At 38.6% G+C, this 19713-nt stretch overlaps 2 long non-coding RNA genes across 2 annotated transcripts in view; one reads left to right on the top strand and one right to left on the bottom strand.

Annotated features, from left to right (window-relative positions):
* The window catches only part of LOC138915388 (uncharacterized), a 70174-nt gene that overhangs the window by 18602 nt on the left and 31859 nt on the right, over positions 1-19713 (bottom strand). Inside the window, exon 3 of the long non-coding RNA XR_011421275.1 lies at positions 14691-14806. This is a non-coding gene — a long non-coding RNA (uncharacterized lncRNA). The remainder of the gene's footprint in view (positions 1-14690; positions 14807-19713) is intronic.
* Positions 12194-19713, top strand: part of LOC111775081 (uncharacterized) — a 198561-nt gene continuing 191041 nt past the window's right edge. The window contains exon 1 of the long non-coding RNA XR_002810579.2: positions 12194-12321. This is a non-coding gene — a long non-coding RNA (uncharacterized lncRNA). The remainder of the gene's footprint in view (positions 12322-19713) is intronic.

Below are 19713 nucleotides of genomic sequence, written 5' to 3' on the forward strand. Positions count from 1 at the left end.
TATCTCTTAAAAACTAAAAATTAGATATGAAAATTGGTAATTATTTAGAATGAGAAAAAAGATTACAACCAAATTACCCTTTTTAAAAATCTTACAAATGTAAACATCACAAAATAAATAAATATTTTTTAAAAACATTAATTGTCCAGACTTTTTTGCTGCATGCTCTTTAAGCAATATTAACTACCAATTTTATAATACAATTTCAATATAGAAAAACAAATGAAACTTCTGGTATGGTCAAATGAAATTTGTTTTATATTTTTGATAGTTTAGAAAAGTTTCTTTTTGTATTTCTTCGCTGTTTTCACTCGCAGATACCACTTGCTTATTTGATATGACTGGTGGAAAGTGGCTGTTAGTACAATGAATAAATTTAATGATTTCCTTGTTAGAGAGAGATTGTAAATGGGTCCTGTTCATTGTAGTCAGAACAATGTTAATGAACCATGTGCTGTGTTTTCAGTGCTTTAAAATGATGCAATGGGGCAAATTTGTTTTTCTTTTCTTTTTGGGATTTGTGCTTATATTCTTTCTGAAATTCTATGTTGATTTGTAATAGTCAATGTTCTCCCAAGTGGCACTTTTGCTATCAATTTTTATGAAATGCAGATGTACATATAAGGAGTTTTCCTGAAGGCTGTATTTCTTTGAACAATTTCTTAAAGGATCAGTATGGTAGTTTTCATCTTAATGCTCAGCATTTAATCTTTACTTTCTGCTTTCTAAACTCATGAATTCTTTGGTCAGAAACCTTTTAATATCTTTGTTAAAATTTTGTATCTCTCTCTCTCTTTATATATATACACACATATTTATCTCAAAGAATATATATATAACAGTATATATCATTACCAGTAGAGTCATGTAAATCTTTAGAATTATCAAATTTAGGGAAACTCATTCAAGTTTCATTCACATAGAAGTTTTCTGATTTAGAAGAATTTTTCGCATGCCAGCTTCTGGCTCTGTCCATTTCCATCTTTCTTCTTCTTCTTCTATACACATATTTCCAGTGTGGAGAAGCCACAGACATTTTCAGATCATGAGGCAAACTCTGGCCGGATGAACTAACATAGTGAGTTACATGAGTATTCCTGGAAGAAATTGCCACATCCAGATGGCTAACAATAATGTAACTGTACTTGGAAATGACTGCAAACCACAAAAATACATCCCACTAAATGCAAACTAGATGTATCCCCAACTAAATTTCCCATAGAAGAATCTAAAAATTACCTGCAGCTACTGCAACACCAACATACAAGAGGGCCAGTGCTATAGAAGGAAAATCAGTGATGAGAAGCAGTGATCTGAACCAACTAGTGCCAAAGTATCTTACTTACACAAAATGTACAAAAGCATATGACCCCCAAGGCCTTGGGAGGGACCTACGCAGATGAGGGGCCCAGAAGCTAAAGCTTCGTTAGCTTCATGGTGAATCCGCCTCTGCCTCAGTGCTTAGAACCCCACTGGACACAAGTAGGATCCCGATAAGGATTCATCACACAGAATGTCCACCACATTATTGGTAGGATTGCCAGATGAAATATAAGACACCAGTTAAATTTGAATTTAAGATAAACAATAAATAATTTTTAGTTTATGTTTATTCATGCAATATTTGGGATTTAATTACACTAAAACAATTTTCTCTTGTTTATCTGAAATCCAAATTTAACTGGGCATCATATATTTTTATTTGCTAAATTGGGCAATCCTACTATTAGGTTTCAGAGAGCTCTGCCTAACATTCAGGTGGCATAAAAGTTTCCCCGTCGCCTCTATTTGTGATTTTGGTTTTTGGCTTTAAAGTAATTTTATTCTGTACATTTAAATACTTATGCCAACTGGAATTTATTTTGATAATTAATAGAAGGTATGGCTCCCATTTAATGTTTATGACTCTTTCACCTAAATGGTTTCTTATTATACTTCATGCCCTTGCAGACAGGTGTGTCTCACCTGGTGTCAGTGGAGTCCCCGGGGAGGGGGCAGTGAGCGCAGTCTGCACTGGGTGCTGGGTGAATCGTCTGTAGGGAGTCTGTAAGCAGTACTGACAGTGACTGAAAGCTGGTGAGCTTTTTATTGTCATCATGCACATCATATACAATGTCAGTAACAACATGCTTTCTCTCACTGGGGCACACCTCTCTCATGGCTCCAGCCCCTTGGTGTGCCACTGCTTTGAATTCCTGTCTCCCAGCACAGCGCCCTTGGTATTGAGTGCAGAGTGATTTTTCTATAAACGTTTGTGAACTACGCTGAAGTCTCACTGAGTACCTGATCTATAGCAGCAATATCTTATATTTCTTTTTTTTTTTTTTATCCAGTTTCTCTGAGATTTCCCCCTTTTCTTCCAGCTCCTCCGCTGAACTTCATCAATCCCAGTCAGTCTCCAGGGCTCCTAGTGGACTCCACCTCTCCTACCTTACCCTCAGCATCTTCTCCAGCCTAACGTATGGGTACTTCAGAACTTCCTGTTCACATTTTTCCCCTATCTATACCTGACCTCTGCCATGGGGAAAGTTGTTTTTCTTTTGTTACCAACGTCTGCCTTTTTTTTGGCAAGGACTCTTTTACTTTAGAATCATATTATGCATAGCAACTGAGCATCAGGCCTTTAGGATATTGGATAAAATAAGGGCAAATTTTCACTATGTGCCAGGCTCTCCTCTAAGAACCTAACAAAGAAATAATGAGCAGTCATAACTAAACCCTATGAGGTAGGTGTTTTTATTGTCTTCACAGACAGGGCTCTGAGAGGTGAAGCGATCACTGGCCAAGTCACCGTAATTACATGACGGAGCCAGAGTTTGAATACCAAGTCATTTTAGAGTCTGTGCCAGGAGCCAATCTGTGCCTGGTACCTTACATATGTTATCTGATATCATTCTCAAAGAATTCCATGCTTTATTATTCCCATTTTACAGGTGAAGAAACTGTGGCTTGGAGAAACAAAGTAATGTGTCCAAATTCACTCAGTTGGTCAATGATGGGTTTGGAATATGAACCCAGATCCCTCCAACATGAATCCAAGTCCTTCTCATGGCGTTTTTTTTCAATGTCAAGTTCTGTAGTGTGATAGGTTGCATCTACAAGCTCTGGGAGGCTCGTGAACCACTTGAGAAGTTGGCATTGCGGGTGGGAAACCACTAAAAGAAGGATAAGCAGCCCAAAGACTAAGTTCAACAACTTTCTAATAGTGACCTGGGACCCACAGGGGTCTCCGGGCACTCTGGTACTGCCATTGTCCAAGGTCCCTGTGTCTGTCCCTCTTCTTTGACCGTCAGTGCCTGCCCTGTGGGACACGGTGGGGAGGCTCAAGGCACCATGGGTGGCTTAGAGAATGTCATTCCTCCCTTCATTTCGAACATTTTTGATTAAAAATGAAAATTCATAAACTGAGTTTCCTTTCTTTCAGAGCATCATTTACCTTTATTACACATTTGGTTAATGTTGTGACGTGGCCACAAACGTTTTTCTCCCTGATTCTATTCAGTGGAAAGGATATGTTAATAGAAAAAGAAAAGAATTCTAAAAACGTTTGTATTTGAATTTCTTGATCACATCACTTTGGTCACTGGTTCAGATATAGAATTTTGCATATATGTCTCTTCCTATAATGTTTGTGTCTTATAGTCTCCTGGCTAAAATTCTGAAAATGGATGAAACTTCCATTATATTTGCTGTAAATCATTAATTTCAGACATTTTATGAAATAAAAATATACGGAATTATAAAACATGTTCTGGAAAAAATGTTTAATTAACAGAAAAAAATACACCAAGGAGAGTAAAATTCATGAGGTGAAGACTACAGACTAAACGTTCTATACCTCCTGCTTGTCGTTTGACGGAAGTTTTCGTTTTTCAATCAATTGTTTCTGCATCTGTTAGGCATAACCCTGGAAATTTTTTTGTGTTTATGGGAATGCTTGTAAAATTGCTTTGAATGAAAATGCAGGAAGGTAATACTCGAAAACTTCTCTGGGCTTTTTTCATGTGCCATTTCAATAGGAGATGAGCTGAAGAGATCAAAGATAAAAGTAAAAATGTGAATGACACAGACAAGAACTGGTTTTTCAAAAAAGGCTTAAGACTGAGGCAAACAGAGGGTCTGTTGGTTTATGCTTTTCCCCATTCTTGCTACAATCATTGTCTCAGGAATGAATTCATATTCTGCATCATTTTCAGTTACCTTTATAGTCTTTCTTACAAGAATGAGGAATGAAAATTTTAATGCCTCATATATTCTATGAATTACTGTAGATGGCTAGACTGCACTACTTTGATCTTTCCTATATTCTGTGGTTTGATTGGATCGTGATGTGAATGGAAAGCAGCACAAAACAAATCAGTTTCTGAGAGAACGACTTTAACAAGAAAAGGAGAAAAGGTACCTCAGCCCACTTCACAATATTACATATGTGGCGGTAAGAGTCCAGATAACTGCTCCTGTGCCCAACTCAAAATGATCACAGTCTTTCTGGTTGATACACATTCTGACCTGAGAATTCATTACTAGAAATGGCTATCAAGCTTTGGAACAAACAACAATTTAATATCATTTAGATTTATGTTTTTGCTACCCATGAGTCCTAGCACAGTGCCTTGCACATTGCGGGTTTACAGTACATCCGGAATGAACAAATGAAGGAATGACTAAATTCGGTGGTAATATCCTAAGATAAATGATACTGCACAGATAAATTTTTCTACTCCAATGCATACTTCTCTAATGCAAATTAGCTCATATTCGGTTAGTAAATAGAAGAATCATGTTATTATAATGCGGAAATTGTGTTAGTTCATAAGCAATTTTTCCAAGCGTTTTAATGATTTGTGTCACCAAGTAATACCAGCTGATCTCCAAGTACACCAGCACAGCAGAACTCAGCACTCTGCGCAGAAACACAGTGGCACCCCCTGTCCCCCATTCCTCAGCATTTTTTTCTATGCTCAGCTTGGCCACATGCTCTGTCTGGAAGTGGTAATTGCATGACTTTTCTGATCCAGGGGCATTTTGCCTGTGTCTCCAAACTAAATGCCTCAACTACTCTGCACAACCCCTTCAATCAAGCTACCATTACCTTTATTTAAAGGTAAAGTCTTCTCTCTACTGTAGTATTATTTTAAGTTGGGGATTCAATGTGTCTCTTTTCTGCATTAGAATTCAATTAGGATTATTTTAGTTTTGTGAGTGCTCTGGTTACAAGAGTGCATAGATTTGAGGATCTGTCTACGGCCTTATTACCTCTGCCCTCAGATACTCACTATTTTTAATGTGTAATTTTGCAGAAGATGAGGATTTTTTTTTTCCTTTCAAGAACGCATGTATTTCATTATATGGAAAAGCCTATATTGGTTAAACAAAGACACAAAGGAGCTCAGCAAAAGAGTTACCCTGTGTAGAGGAAGGAAAAACGGTCTGAGAAGTCTCTGACTATCTTGGCAAGAAACATCTTACAGTATCAAAGCTGTAGAGGATTTCAGAGATTAGATGTCCCTACCCCAGAAGCATATTACCCAGAAGGTGTAAGTGAATTGGCAAAGATCTTACACTTGGTGCTGAGACTGAACTCAGTTTCCGTGGGTTGGGACGGCTGTCTCAGCACTTCTCACACACATGGAAACCGAGTCTCATCTTGGTGCTGGCCACATCTTCTGAATGAGCCTTGCATCATGTGAATGCCTTAGTTTCCTCATGGGTAAAGCAAGGGTTTCTTTCCTTGTCATTAGCTTGTGCTATAAGTAGATAACCATGTCTCTTGGTTTGCCAGGGCATTTCCAGTTTGGACCTGTTTTCTTGGTTGCTAAGTATTCATAGTCCCTATTTTTCTTATAAGTAACTTGGTTTGGAAGATACATTATATGGCTGCACTAGTTATGAGACACCGTCAGGAGTTCCAAAGTCATTTGTGCCTCCTGCCTCACCTTGGTATGTTCAAATCCTACCCATTCTTCAAGACCCTGTTTAAATTCAGGCCTTTGCACAAAGTCTTTCCAGGATTGCCTAGCAAGAAGTTACCTTCTATCTCTGAATTTCTTAGTATTTTATTTGTAAGTTTCTAATGCTGTATCATTTTGGAATCTGAGTTCCATAGCTTATTTCATTTCAGTTTCGCAAAGGGGAACTGCTGGCATTTTGGGTGGGACTACTCTACGGTGTGCAGAATCATCTCTCACACTGGAGGATGCTTAGCAGTCCTGAAAGCCAAAGGGGTCCTTGAGTAAAGTGGCAGCTCAATCTATCTCCACCCGTTTCCAGCCCACTTGACCCCCTCTAAGGAGTGGAACTCCTCTATCTCCCAACCCCAACCGTAAACCACAGTTAAGATTAAGGGCTCAAAGAGTCAAGATTCAGATTTGATTTATATTTTCATCTTTTCTCCATCCCTTAACACACACACACACACAATTGATAGGAATTTGATGACTCTTACTACAATGAATATCTAAAAGAGTTGTTGTAGTCATCTGATATAATTTCACATTCCTGTCTAAAACTAAAAGAAATTGAGGGGAAATATTGAAGATGAGCTGAGAAGATGCCTAAAACTCTAGCAAAACTTACCTCTCACTATACGCTTACATTGTCAGTAGAGTAGATGCAGATAGCTAGGCAAAGGTGGGGGCCCTGGAAGCTGATGGGGTGGTACCCACCACCTCCACCCCATACATTGGAGGTGATGGCTTAGGTATAGTCAGACCCTTAGGTATAGTCAGAGGCTCTCGTGCTACTACTGCTCCTATCATTCTTACTGCTATTCCTCCTACTCCTATTAACAGTAATTATAATAGCTGACACAGCTTTAATGCTTTTGTGTGTGCCCGAGGCCTTTGTAGTGTTCTGAAATGAATTATATCATTGAATCCTTACAAGACAACAATAAAATAGATACTTTTAGGTGTTATTAATCCTCCCTTTTACAGATAGGGAAACTGAGGAACAGAGAGGGTGAATAACCTGCCCAAGTTCAGACAGTAAGCAGTGGACCCAGGAGTTGAACCCAAGCGGTCTGATTTCAGAGCCAGCATCCCTGTCACGACAAGAAATGCTGTTTCTGTCTCATCAGACCTCTTTCATCCTGAGACTCACAATAGGGTCACAAGGTTTGCCAACTCTGAAAAATCTTCCATGATCCTCTGGCATTTACACTACAGTAGAATCATGTGCCATAATCATATCCATGCATTTTCTGTTATTCTTCAGGGGCTTTTGATGGCATTTGTTTATTTTTGTTTGAGCTCAGGGAGGTGAATGTGGTGTATTGGTGCACATACCCGTACAGGGATATGACATACACAGTCCCCAGAGAGGCAGCGTGGTGAAGTGGGGAAGAACGTTGGCCCTCCAGTGCCAGACTTCTTGGGTTCAAATCCTGGCTCTACTGCTTACTAGCTGTGTGATCTATATGAAACTCTGCCTCAATGCCAGATCTCTAAAACAGGGATAATATTAGTCTGGACCTCAGAGGACTGTTGCGAGGGGTTAATGAAATAATGTATTTGAAAACTTACAATTCAGCCTGGCACGTAGAGGTTCGAGTTAAATGCAGCTATTTTAATTATTACATTCATGAACTGCTTCTAAGAACAGAAAATGCAATTGTCTTCAGTTTTTATTCTAGATCAACAAATCTAAATATACAGCAAAATTGTCTTCAGTTAGGACTCTCCAAGTGAGCCAGAAGCAGCAAGACCAGGCTCAAGCAATGGATTGGGAACCTGGTGGTCATACTTCTGGTCTCAAATGCCCATTAGTTTCTGGTCTTGGACAGGTGGGTTTATTTCTCTCCCCATGGCTGCCTTCCATGCAAATTGAAAGAAGAAAGGAAGTTTATCTTTATTAAAGACTGAAGAAAATTCATGTAAATGTGAAACATTTTATGATGAGAGAGAGATAGTAGTGTTTTCCTCAGGTCTGGCTATATGGTATTCGTCCCCAGATAATGCAATGACCATGCCACTTCAGTTGTCTGGAGGAACAAACACAAGCGACACTTTGAGGAATATAATTTGAAAACAAAAAAATCTCTGCGTTACAGAGGGAACTGTAAAGATCTCCATTTTCCCTCTTGTGACATTCGACTATTAAAGGCAAGAATTCCATTTTATTGGCTTCTTGTAATCAAGATGATGTGACCTTTACAGGATTAATATCTCATTCTCTTGCTAACTAATTTACTCTAATAACGCAGGAAGATGCTTTACAGTGTGAAAAACACCTTGGGGTATTGAGATTGGATATAATAGCTAGAATAAAGCCATTAGAGTTGGATATATAGTAGGAGTAAAATCTTAAATAAAAATTTGTAACCATGGGATATGGAAAATTTCTTTTTTTAATGTTGGTGTTTTGCTTTTATTAGTTCTTTGTTAAAAGAGCTGCTCTATTTTTGCAGTAAATTTCCGAGCGCCTCTACCTTTACTTAGCTTTTTGTCATCTTGACTTCTATTATTCCTGCAGGTCTTCATTTTATACAAAGCCAAATTAGGTGGTCCTATCATAGCCTCGATATTAATTTGTGTCTGGCTATAAGAAAATACTCCAAGGACCCATGTCTGCCCTGCCTGCCTCATTAGATTGTGAGCTCAAGCAAGGCAGGAACTTTCTTCTGAATCTCCCACTAGCCAGGATCCAGTCAAGTGGCTGGCATACAGCAGATGCTCAATCAATGTGTGATAAATAAATAGTGACTTTACTCTGCACTTGAAAAATTCGGTAATTACAATTCATATGACTCAGGTAGGATAAAGTTGTCCACTGTACAATCCCCAGGAATATCATTGCAAAGTCTAGGTGTCCAGGATAGCAATTATCGCCTGGCCAGCTTACTAACTTTGACTTCACTCATTCCTTAAGCAGTTTTAAGGCTGTTCAATCTCCTTTGTAGTTTTATCATTCAATATCTTCATCATAAAATGGTGAGTGGTGAAATCTGGATTCTCTCTACTTGGAATCTAGTTTCGATTCAGACTCAACCTGCTTAACCATTATTCTCTACAACCACCATCCCAACCTCATGCTGAGAGGTCCTGGGCCCTTCTCTTCTCTCTCTGTACTCTGTTTTCCTGATCTCAATGATCTCCCGTGATTTTAAAAAGCATCTTCTTGTGTATCCCTCGCTAATTTATGTCTTCTGTTCAGACTTACACTTTGAACTCCTCCTTTCATATTAAGCTGCACACTTGATATCTCTATGTATCTATCTGAAAGTTAGCACATTCTTGATTTTCCCAAGGCCACTTTCTGGGCCAATCAACTTTCCCTGTCACAGTAAATGGCACCATTTCTCACTGAATTAGGGCAGAAATCTTTCTCTCACTTGTTACATACAATCCTTCAGGAAGTTCTATCAATCTGCTCTCCAAAAGTAGGTTGAATCACCTTTTTTTCCCCATCTTCACTGCTACTACCCGAGTCCAGGTCGCCATTTTCTTTTACCTACAGTCTCCTACCAACTCTCTGCTTTTCCTATTGCCTCTTTTCATTCATTATCCACAATGAAATAAACAAAGATTTTTAAAATGATTTTCATGCTTAAAACCCTATAATGGCTTTCTAGTGAACTTAGAATAAGAGCCAAACTTTGTGTTATCACGTACTAAGACCTATATGATCTGGTTCCTGCTTCTCTTTGCACTATCTATTATAACCTTCAATTATTTCATCTGTAACTTTATTTATTCTTTTTAGATCTACCTTTTTTTCTACACCATATGATATTTGAAGGCAGAGACAATATCAGTTCCATTTATTACTGTATCCCCAGCACCTAATATTCTGTTTGACACATGATAAGTCACAAAAAGTATTTGATGAATAAGTAAGAAAAACTTTCTTACTTTATTTTATGCCAAAATTCTCCACTTGAATCTAATGCTCAGTTGCATTCTACTTCATTCCTTCCTCTTTCTAAACTATTGCACTTTCTACTTTATTAAGAATATTAGATATAAATCCTTTAATATTTCCTTCTCTTTGACTGTTTCTAGTTGCTATTTTGACAGTTTCCATCTCCACACCCATGCTTCCTACCTTGAACAAAGGGATGTTCCTCTTGCTCGTCTTGCCAACCTTCCACATAGGTTTTAAACTCATCTTCTACTACTGTCTTAGGGTCTGGAACCTTCTACTCATCCTTCTCTCCCCACCATCTTCAATCTCTTCTTTTCCACACTGGCTTTTCTCCCTCCCTTTTCCACATATGCAGGCAACCTCTATCCTTTGATGCTACTTTGGCCAATACCTCATTCCTTCTTTCCTTTTATTGCCAAATCTTCTGATGTGCTGCTGTATCCATTTCTCCTAATTCTTTAGCGTGTGTTCTTTCTTTACACCCTGGCAAGGTAAAAATACTTTTCCTTCCATTAAAATTCTTTTCATGTCACCAATACTTTCCTAATTGTCAAATACAATTAAATTCTCATCACAATAACCTGTGCTCACTGTTAACAACATCTTTCTCTTAGCAACGCTCCTATTTTGCATCCCGGAATTCTAGACTATTCTCGTTCTTATTCCAGTTCTCTGATCAGCAGTTTTTTGTCATCTTCATTGGATCTCTATCATTTTACTGCCTTGTAGTGTGTATTTTTTCATAATTAAATCTTATTATTAATTGATTTTCTCTTCATACAGTCTCTCAAGAAAAACTCATTTACTTCTAACATAGATTAAACTTATGCTCCTTCTAGATCAGTTTTTCCCTGAGTTCTGCTTTTGTTTGTGTCATCATGGTCTTTCCAGGCACTCCACACAAACATTCAATTAGTCTGCTTACTGCCAGCACCCTACTTCCTACTAGGTCCCAGCCCCTACCACATTACTGAGCTGGCACGCGATGAATGTTTGAACTAAATGAGAACATCCTATCATCTCACTTCTAGTATAATAAGTCTCTAGATGGTCACTATCTTCCCAACAAGAATCCTACCAATTGATTCTTTACCTGCCATAAAATATGTTCCCATTTTCATTGTCTAGACTAGTGCACGAGTGGCAAGCTTGTTTTATCTTTTGAGCCACCCCTATAGGATGGTGATTGCTGCCTAGAGTAAAGAATTAAGAAGGATTCCAAAGTCTCATTAAGGCTTAATAGGAAAAAGTGTGATTATTGTTTAGTGATAGCTGTCATAGCTCTGGGAAGAAGGAAGGTAGTATATATGCAACATGTGTGCTAAGTGTGTTCATCCCTGGCCTACAAGATAAACACTATATTTATTAGCCTAAGAAATCAAAGCCTGAATTTTTGGCTCATGGCTCATGGCTCATACTTGCCTTCAATAACATGTCTAGGTGTTTATAGTTCCCGATATTTTGAAGTAATATTATACTTTAGCAAAACTCATTGTTCTTCAAACAAGTCTCCCAACTTTTTATGCCGTAGAATGCTCATATATTACCCCAACTTAGAACTTCTTGTAATCTCTTTACCTCCTTTCTCTCCTCTCAATTTAAATCCATTCTTTTCCATGAAGTTTTCCCAGAACATTTTAATCCAGAACAGTGTCTTCTGAAGTTCTATGGCCGAGACTATCTGAACAGTCCATTAGGCATTTAAGCACACAGTACCTTGGGATACTTCCTGTATTTTTGTGTGAACTATTAAGTGCCTCCTGTAGTGTCAGTTTCCATTTTCTGTGTTGCATCTTCAACTAAATTTCAAGGACTCCTATGTGCCTGGCACATGTGAAGCCTGCTTACAGCTATCTACTATGTGTAGTAATCTCCAAGTTAGAGGAACTGTTTACCTAATAAATTGCCTTTCACATAGTAGGTGTTCATGACATATTGTTGGTTTAAATTACAAATGCTAATGGATATTTCTTGGTTCATTCTTACTCTGTGCTCTACGCTGTATTTATATCATTCCATTTAATCCTTGTAAGGATCTTATGAGATGTGTTATAATATCCAAGTTTTACAGAAGCTATGAGGTTTAGAAATATCAAAGTTGACAAACTTATCCAAGGTAAGTTAAGCAGACAGTAATTGCTGGAGACTTGGTCCAAATGACGGTCAGATGTACCAAGAGTATCACTGGAAAAATGAATGGAAAATCATGCTTTGCTCTTAAAGAAACCCCGTTACTCAGAGAGTCTATTTCAGAATGTTAGCAATTTCTGGCCATTGGCTATTGTGACAAAGTGACATTGGAGTTTCCGCATGTACAACCAACATTCTCAGACGCTAATACATCTGCTAGCAAAAGGAAGCCATGGTTTTGTCATATAGCTCTAGTTGAGAATTCCCACCTCTGGAATGCCAGCTTTGGAAACCAGGAGATGGCCTGAGACCTAACCATGCCAAGGGGTAACTATTCTACTTGCTCATTATTCCGAATGCAAAGAGGACTAAATAGCTCTAGACTATTAATACATATAGGCTCAGATGGATACCAGGGGGCCCCCTAGATCAGCCTGGGCCCCTTGGAACATATCTAAGTCAATTGGAATCCCTGAAAAGACCACAGATTCCTGGGGATATTCAGAACGGCCTCTCTCTTCTAGATAACTTCAGACTCTCTAGGCTGAGACTGAAAATCTCTAGAAGACCTTATAGAACAAAAATAAGCAAGGAGAGTACAAGAAGGCCGACAGATCTATTCAGCTGGCTGCAGGATGCTCCTAAAAGCCTGAGAAAGGTGGAATTTAACTGCAGCCATCATAGTTCCCCACTTGGGGGCACCAAAATGATGCCTCTGTTTTCCTTATTTCTCATGGCAAGAATTATTTTACAATGAGATGAAAAGAATTGCGTATACAATTATTTTAGTAAGAGGACAAGTTGGTAATAGTTTATATTTATCATTCACTCACATAGTCTGCTTTTAAGGCTTGCAATCTCTCTATTAATGAACTAGAAATTGACTGCTTCCAAGAAGAGGTAAGGTCCTTCTGATGGATAGTGCATTGGGCTAGGAGTCAGCCGACCCGGGCACCAGAATAGAATCAGTCAGAAGTGACTTCGGAGGTTATAATCTGACCTCCAACTAATTCACGAATACTCTCTACAATGCCCCTGACAAGTGATCATCCACTCCTCGTTCAGGAGGACCACTGGGTAATTGTGTGATTAGGCAAAGCACTTAGCAAGTACATTATAGAATCATAGGATGATTGAGCAGGAAAGACCTTGGAGATGGGCTACAACCACTCCACTCTGAGATGAGGGCCAGTGAGGTTAAATGACTTACCTCCGAAGGTTAGCAATACGGCTAGAACTAAGTGTCCTGATGCCCAAGTCAGGAAGATCACACCCCTGTAACAACTCCTGCGTTAGTTACATGGAGGTGGTGAAAACTACTTCCTAGATATCAAAGCTTTGGGAAAAACAATTGCAAATTGAGGATACTAGCATTTGAATATTCTGATTACAGACTTAAGGTAGCATCCAAAGGGAGAAGAAGGGAGATAGCAGTGGTTATGGGGCCAGTTAGAAGTTAATTCAAGTCAAGCAGCACGTCCTGAATTCAAATGGTATTATGTGGAAGAATAATACCATTTTCTTGAGGATCACTTTCGGGAAGTGATTTGAACAGGATTTGAACAAGAAATATTTATCTTCTCAATGATCTGGACTTGCCCTCAGGATTAGAGGAGTTCACTGGTTAATCTAAACCTATTCATTCAGATTTCACTTTTTAATCCATTTTGTCAGGCTTATCTCTAAGATATAAGTAACTTTTAAAATTCATACATCTCCTCCTCAAACTGTGTTACTTTCTGCCATAGCTCCTTATTTGAACAGCTTGAGGACTAATTTGAATCACACTTCACTTGTGGGGGCTCAAAGTGTGTGATACCTTAGGGAGTTGCCTTACCGAGATTTTTAAGATGTTTTAAAATGAAGTACATCTAAATTCTTTAAATTACATATGGTTTAATCTAAAAAGGACAATTGAAGCCTTCATTAAAATAGATTTATTCCAATTTCATATGTGGAAATAAATTTTCCTGAGATAACTCAGTATGTGCCTATCCAGATTGTAGCATTTCCCTACTTTCTAAATTAAATGTTGCTGTATGTGAATCTTGGCTCCAGAGTGGCATATATTAAAAGGCTTAGTCATCAGTATTGTAAACATCCCAGAATTGAGTCAGGCTTCATCGGAGCTTAGAAGTAACTTCCTTTTCTTCTTCTCTTTTTTATTTTCACTTCTTATATTTCCCTGTACTTCTACTTTACATTTGCTTGCTATTTTCTCTTTCTTTCATCTATTTCAGCCTTTGTCAAGAACATGAAACTGTCTTCCACTGTTTCAAAACCTAGTATTCTCTGTCTTGAGTGGAAGGGGTAGTTTTGACTATTTACACAGTAGGAAAGAAGGAGCCTTTCTTACTACATAGAAAGAAATTTATGTTTACTGTGGCATTTAATATTTTTAAAATCTTGTAAGGTAATTTTTAAAGATCTGCTTAAATATTAGGAGAAAAGCTCAAAGAGGTTCAGTATCTTATCCAATGTCCCAAAAATAATAACTGGCAGAGGTAGAATTTCAACCTGGGCCTCTCCTTCTCTAAAGCCTGTGCACTTTACACACATCATGCCTCTCCCAAGAACTTGATTTAGGTCAACAACAGAGCACGTCTTTGAAAAAAGAAAATCAAAACAACAACAAAAAGCACACCTATCTTGTAATTTGCCACAAAAAAAGGAAAAATTATACATATTTTACTTACCTGAGGCGACTGTGCATTTCCTGTTTTCATGAGGCAGCCCCATTTCTTGAATCATCTGGAGATATTATTATTACTTCTTGGCTTTTCCTCTTGGTATTATGAAAGCATGATCATCGCTAACAAAAACAATAACAAACAAAACAGGTTATCTATGTTATGGTCATTTAGAGTAAGTAAATAAGGACAGAATCAAGATTCAATCTATGGACTTGTTTGGCTTCACCCTGAGAATTACTGTTCCTTAGTCCAGAACTGCATTTCTAACCCAGCCAACTATCTTGTCTTGTTCTTATTATAAGTTCAAACTAGGGCCCAGGGAGATGTTCCAGATGTCCCAGCACACACCAATTGTCACTACTATAAGATTTCTTGGGAAAAGTAATTCTAAATATATATCATATGGATAATGGCTTTCCTTTGAATTTGTGTTCTGGTACATATTTAATTCTACCTTGTATCATTCATTAAATTAGCAAATGCTCTTGAGACCTAGAATCTGAATCCTGAATCCTGAAGCAAGGATTCAAATTCAGGCAAGTTACAAAGCCATTTTCTCAGCTGTAAAAACATGAAGGGTAATAAAATAAAGTCTGACATTACTTAGCACTATGCTTAGCACCTAGTTAATTCTAAGTAATGGGAGCTGTTATAATTTTATCTCTTTGCGTATTGTAGACCATAAGCACACTGAAAGCAAGGTGCATGCACGAAGCACTGTTGCATCTTCTGTGGCGTTCAACATGGCAGGCGCTGGGGCATTGAATGGCTCATGGTTTTCCACTGTACCACGTATGTGAATAGGGTCAAGCACACAGATTCTACAATCTAGCTCTCTGCAACCAGTAATGAATATCTATCAACATCGATTAGTTTATAGAGAAGCATATAATTATTTAATTCTACCCAATATAGGCAGCCACTTTATACTAACAAAGTACCTTATCTTCCTTCTCATTATAGCAAATTGGAGAATGTCTAAACATTTTTGTAGACAAAAGGATATTTCAGTGAATGACTTCTAGGCTGCTTGGGCCTTAAAGAAAATGAAGGCAAAGGAGGAGTTTCCCATTTGAAAGGCTCCAATATCCAACCTAATTTTGAGAAAGAAAGGGCACCAAATTCTTACTCCATTGGAATCTCAGCTAGAAAAGGGCTTGGTTAGAGCACAGAATGCAATGCAAAATAAAATGAGTAGATAAAGTATTTTAAGTTGGAGTTACTATAACATTATTTAAGGCTGTCCTCAGTAAAAGACAGGGATCTGCATTGTGGAAGATACTGTTACTTAAAGAACAGTTAACCTATTCAGGGGTAGGATATCCTGTCCTATTCAGCTGGAAGTTTCTGGAAGTTTCTATGGGTGAGCTGATTTTGAGTCCCCTCCTCTGCCAAAGGTCCGGTGGGTTGTCTCCCACTGCCCATGTGGAGGGAACAAAAACGGCAGCCATCTCACCACCGTGAGTTCTCCAATGCCTGGTATGTAGGTGAGCCCTCCTTCACCTATGATACTGTCTGAGCTTGTTTTAGTGCAGGCATCATAGACTACAATACATGCCTTCTTGATATTTTCCTATCAATGTGTTGGGAACTATCAGGCTGTTTCATTTCCTATTGTAGGAAATAGCAGACATTTTCTCTGCCTTCCATGTAAAACTATATTGGTGGGAGGGTGTTTTCTAAAGAAATCATATTGAACTCTTTTTCTATCTTTAAAGAATTTTCATTGAAGTCAAAAGGGGAATAATTGGTACGCTTTCTTTTTTGCCTGTCTTAAGGGGAAAAGATGCTCGATCCTCTTTTAAAGATCTATAAACAGCTCAGCTAATGGAAAGGGAATGGGCAAAAAAAATATAACAATAAAAGCACAAACTTCTGAACTTTAACAGAAGCCTATACGTTAGATTAAAGAAAATGATTCAGAAGAGCTGTTTGATAGTTTTTTCCACTACAACAAAGTACAGCCCTGCTTGTCAGCCCATCTGTATTTTTCCTTCACTAATAAACTGGCTAGGCCAGAGCGGCAAAGGAACATTATAATATTGACAATGTTGCTGGAAAACCATGTGCTTTAGAATGAATTAACTTTTGCTGCACTGCTGAACATATGAAGAAAAATTGGCTTAGCAGGAAAAAAAATTGACTTTAACCCATTTTTTGCCACTGGAGCTCAACGCAGCAATCAAAATGAATAGGATGCCTCAAAAGAGCCAGCACATTTGTCTCCAATAAAGGAGCCCATCTCTGCACGTCCTTAGGCTATCATACATCTCTGAAGCTTCAAGAAATGTCTGGCAAATCTGAGACTGATGTGAATTACATTGCAGATAAAACTTGCCAAATAAGCAAGTTATGGGGGGCACTGTAGAGGTTAACCTATTGGTAATAGTGCAAAAACTAAAACTGGAGTAACTTTATATCCTTATTTATTGTATAGTGTTCATATGCAGCAGCCATAATAGTATATGCTTCCACCAAATTCTCAGGGCCCTAGCTGAGAATAGGTTGCATTCGTATAGTAATTTTCAATCCCACACCTCTCAGGCTATCTGGTAAGTAGAACATGCTGGAATTGGCTTGTGTCCTATGTTTTCTGCTTTACCCTCACTCCTATTACAATTTCATAAGATTGTTCCCTAACTTCTATCTTCTTTCAATTTCCATATAGACTTATAGTTCCCTTAACAAAGTTATGCAATATTTGACCTACAGAGTATACATATTTATGTACATACCTTTTAATAACATAGCAATTAATAATAAATAATGTAATAAACAATATATAAAAATAAAAGCATTGTAATAACTTTGGGTGACTGTGCAAGGCATTTTGTATGAGTTATCTCTTGGGCTGTGCAGAATAACCACTAAGTTTCAAGTTCTAGAAGTGGAACTAAGAGAAGTTTCCTTTCTCCCTAAATGAGTGGGCCTTTACACCAAAATCACAGGCACACATGGCGTGAGTAGAATAAAATCCAAGCCTGATGTCAGCCCCTGTTCTCCTAAGACCAGAGGGAAGAAGGCAGGAGAAGGGGAGAGTCACTACCCCAAGGAGCATGTAGGGTGTAGTTCCCCACCCTTTCAGAGGCTTGCCCCAGAAGATATTGCAATTCCAGTAGTCAATAGGCCCTCAGAGAAAATGGGCTTTCCTCCTTTCTTGGAGGAGAAGAGATAGTACTTCTGTCCCTGGTTCTACAGGTGCAAGAGCAGCATGGACCATGGGCGTGCATGGTGCCTCGATCTGCACTGGAGAGACGGCCAAAGTATCCTTCCTACAGGGCCAATCAATTCGGAAAACACTGATGGAAAGTGATCAGGTGGTCAGATCCAGGATGCCATGCTACTAATGACCCACCAATCTTATTGAAATGTGCTACTTAAAGCAGGTCACACGCTGACATTTCAATCACTGAATTGATACGTATACTCAAACCATCACTTGGCTTTACATCTAAGACTCTCAGGCTTTAGGAAGTAACCAGGCAAGAAAAGAAAGAAAGATTCCTTACAGTGGACCACAGTCTGAAAAACTATTGTCTCTGGGACCCCCAAAAAATACAACTCTAAGACTGAAAATTATCTGCATTTCCTCAAGACAGTCCTGGCCCATTGGAATAATCAGGGTGAAAAGTAATCATCAAACTAGTATTCCAAGGCCTGACTCCAACTAGCTGGGTCATCAGCCTTGAAATTCCTTCTTTTCATAAAATTCTGCCCTAACCCTATCTTCTCGCAATTTCCACGTGAACTCCTTCTTGGGTATTACCAAGAATATTCACACACAGCTTAAAGGATCCATATTTCCCTCTACTATATCTGCCACATGCTCTTGTCACCAGTCACTGATGCCAAGTCTTCAGGTCTCAGGGGTTCCAGCAGTGACCCCCACATCATGCTGCTAATCTCTGTGTTGGGTGCCTGAGGGGGTCACTAGGCCCTCCTGCCATAGCCCAGCACCACAGCACTCCTCCTCTTTCCCTCCACTCCCATCCTCCCCATCTCACTTTCCCTGTTGTCTTCTCACCCCTGACCCCTACAGTTTTCCCAATGAACCATCCCTGCTTGGTAGCATTAGACAAATCACTCTCTCCAGATTTCCCAGTGGCAACTGAAATGAACGTTAATCATTTAAAATGGGAGGAAACTATGAAATCAGTGTTTAAGAACAAAAATGGAATTTAACCTTTCTGGAAGGATCTCAGACTGAATTGTAGGTGATTTGAGGCTGTAATTTCTGTCTGGGAGAGTCTATAGTGAAAAGAAACTTTGTGGAAATGGTGGAAAGATTCAAACTCTCTTTTATTTTAAGAAGATAAGGAAATAAACATTTTATGCTGTATTATAGTAATAAGATGAATTGGTCACAAAGAAGTGTTTCCTTGTCAGACAGCCCAAGGCTTAAACCCACGCCCCTCATGGCTACTTACCAAGGTATGGACTTCTGCAAGATATTTAAATTCTTCGTGTGTCAGATTTTTGTTTTGTTTTTAATCTACAGAGTAGGATCTATTATTCGTTTCCTCTTTAAAGATGTTTAAAGGTTAATGAGAAGATGTATGTACGCTTCCTAACACTGCCTGGCTCGTGGTAAGTTACCAAGACATGTCACTGTATTTACCTCCTTGTTCTGATGAATATTACACTCCAGTTCATCAGCTTTTTGAAAACCACTGGATTCAAACTTTATCAGAGCCATTGCTGTTCACCCCAGCATAGCCAGAGCTCCCTTTAGTGGGAACCTGGTGAATCTTTGTCTTTGATTTCCATTCACCACACGGAAAGGCAACATCAGGAGGAGGCAATTTGTATGTGTTTCTTACGTTTGGTGACACATTTTCATTGTTCTACAAAGCACTAATGAGCTTGATGTCCCATAGTACCTTGAAATAATTTATAAAGAGAACCTAGTGGAAAGAAAGTGTGTCTTTAAGTCCTGTGTGCTTTTCTGACTGCCCATTGGGATTCTACTATGATGAATTGTGAAAAATGGTTTACCTTCAAAGAAATAGGACTAGTTTCCATATAT

This window comes from Equus caballus, chromosome 9 (assembly GCF_041296265.1).
Source record: "Equus caballus isolate H_3958 breed thoroughbred chromosome 9, TB-T2T, whole genome shotgun sequence".
NCBI lineage: Eukaryota > Metazoa > Chordata > Mammalia > Perissodactyla > Equidae > Equus > Equus caballus.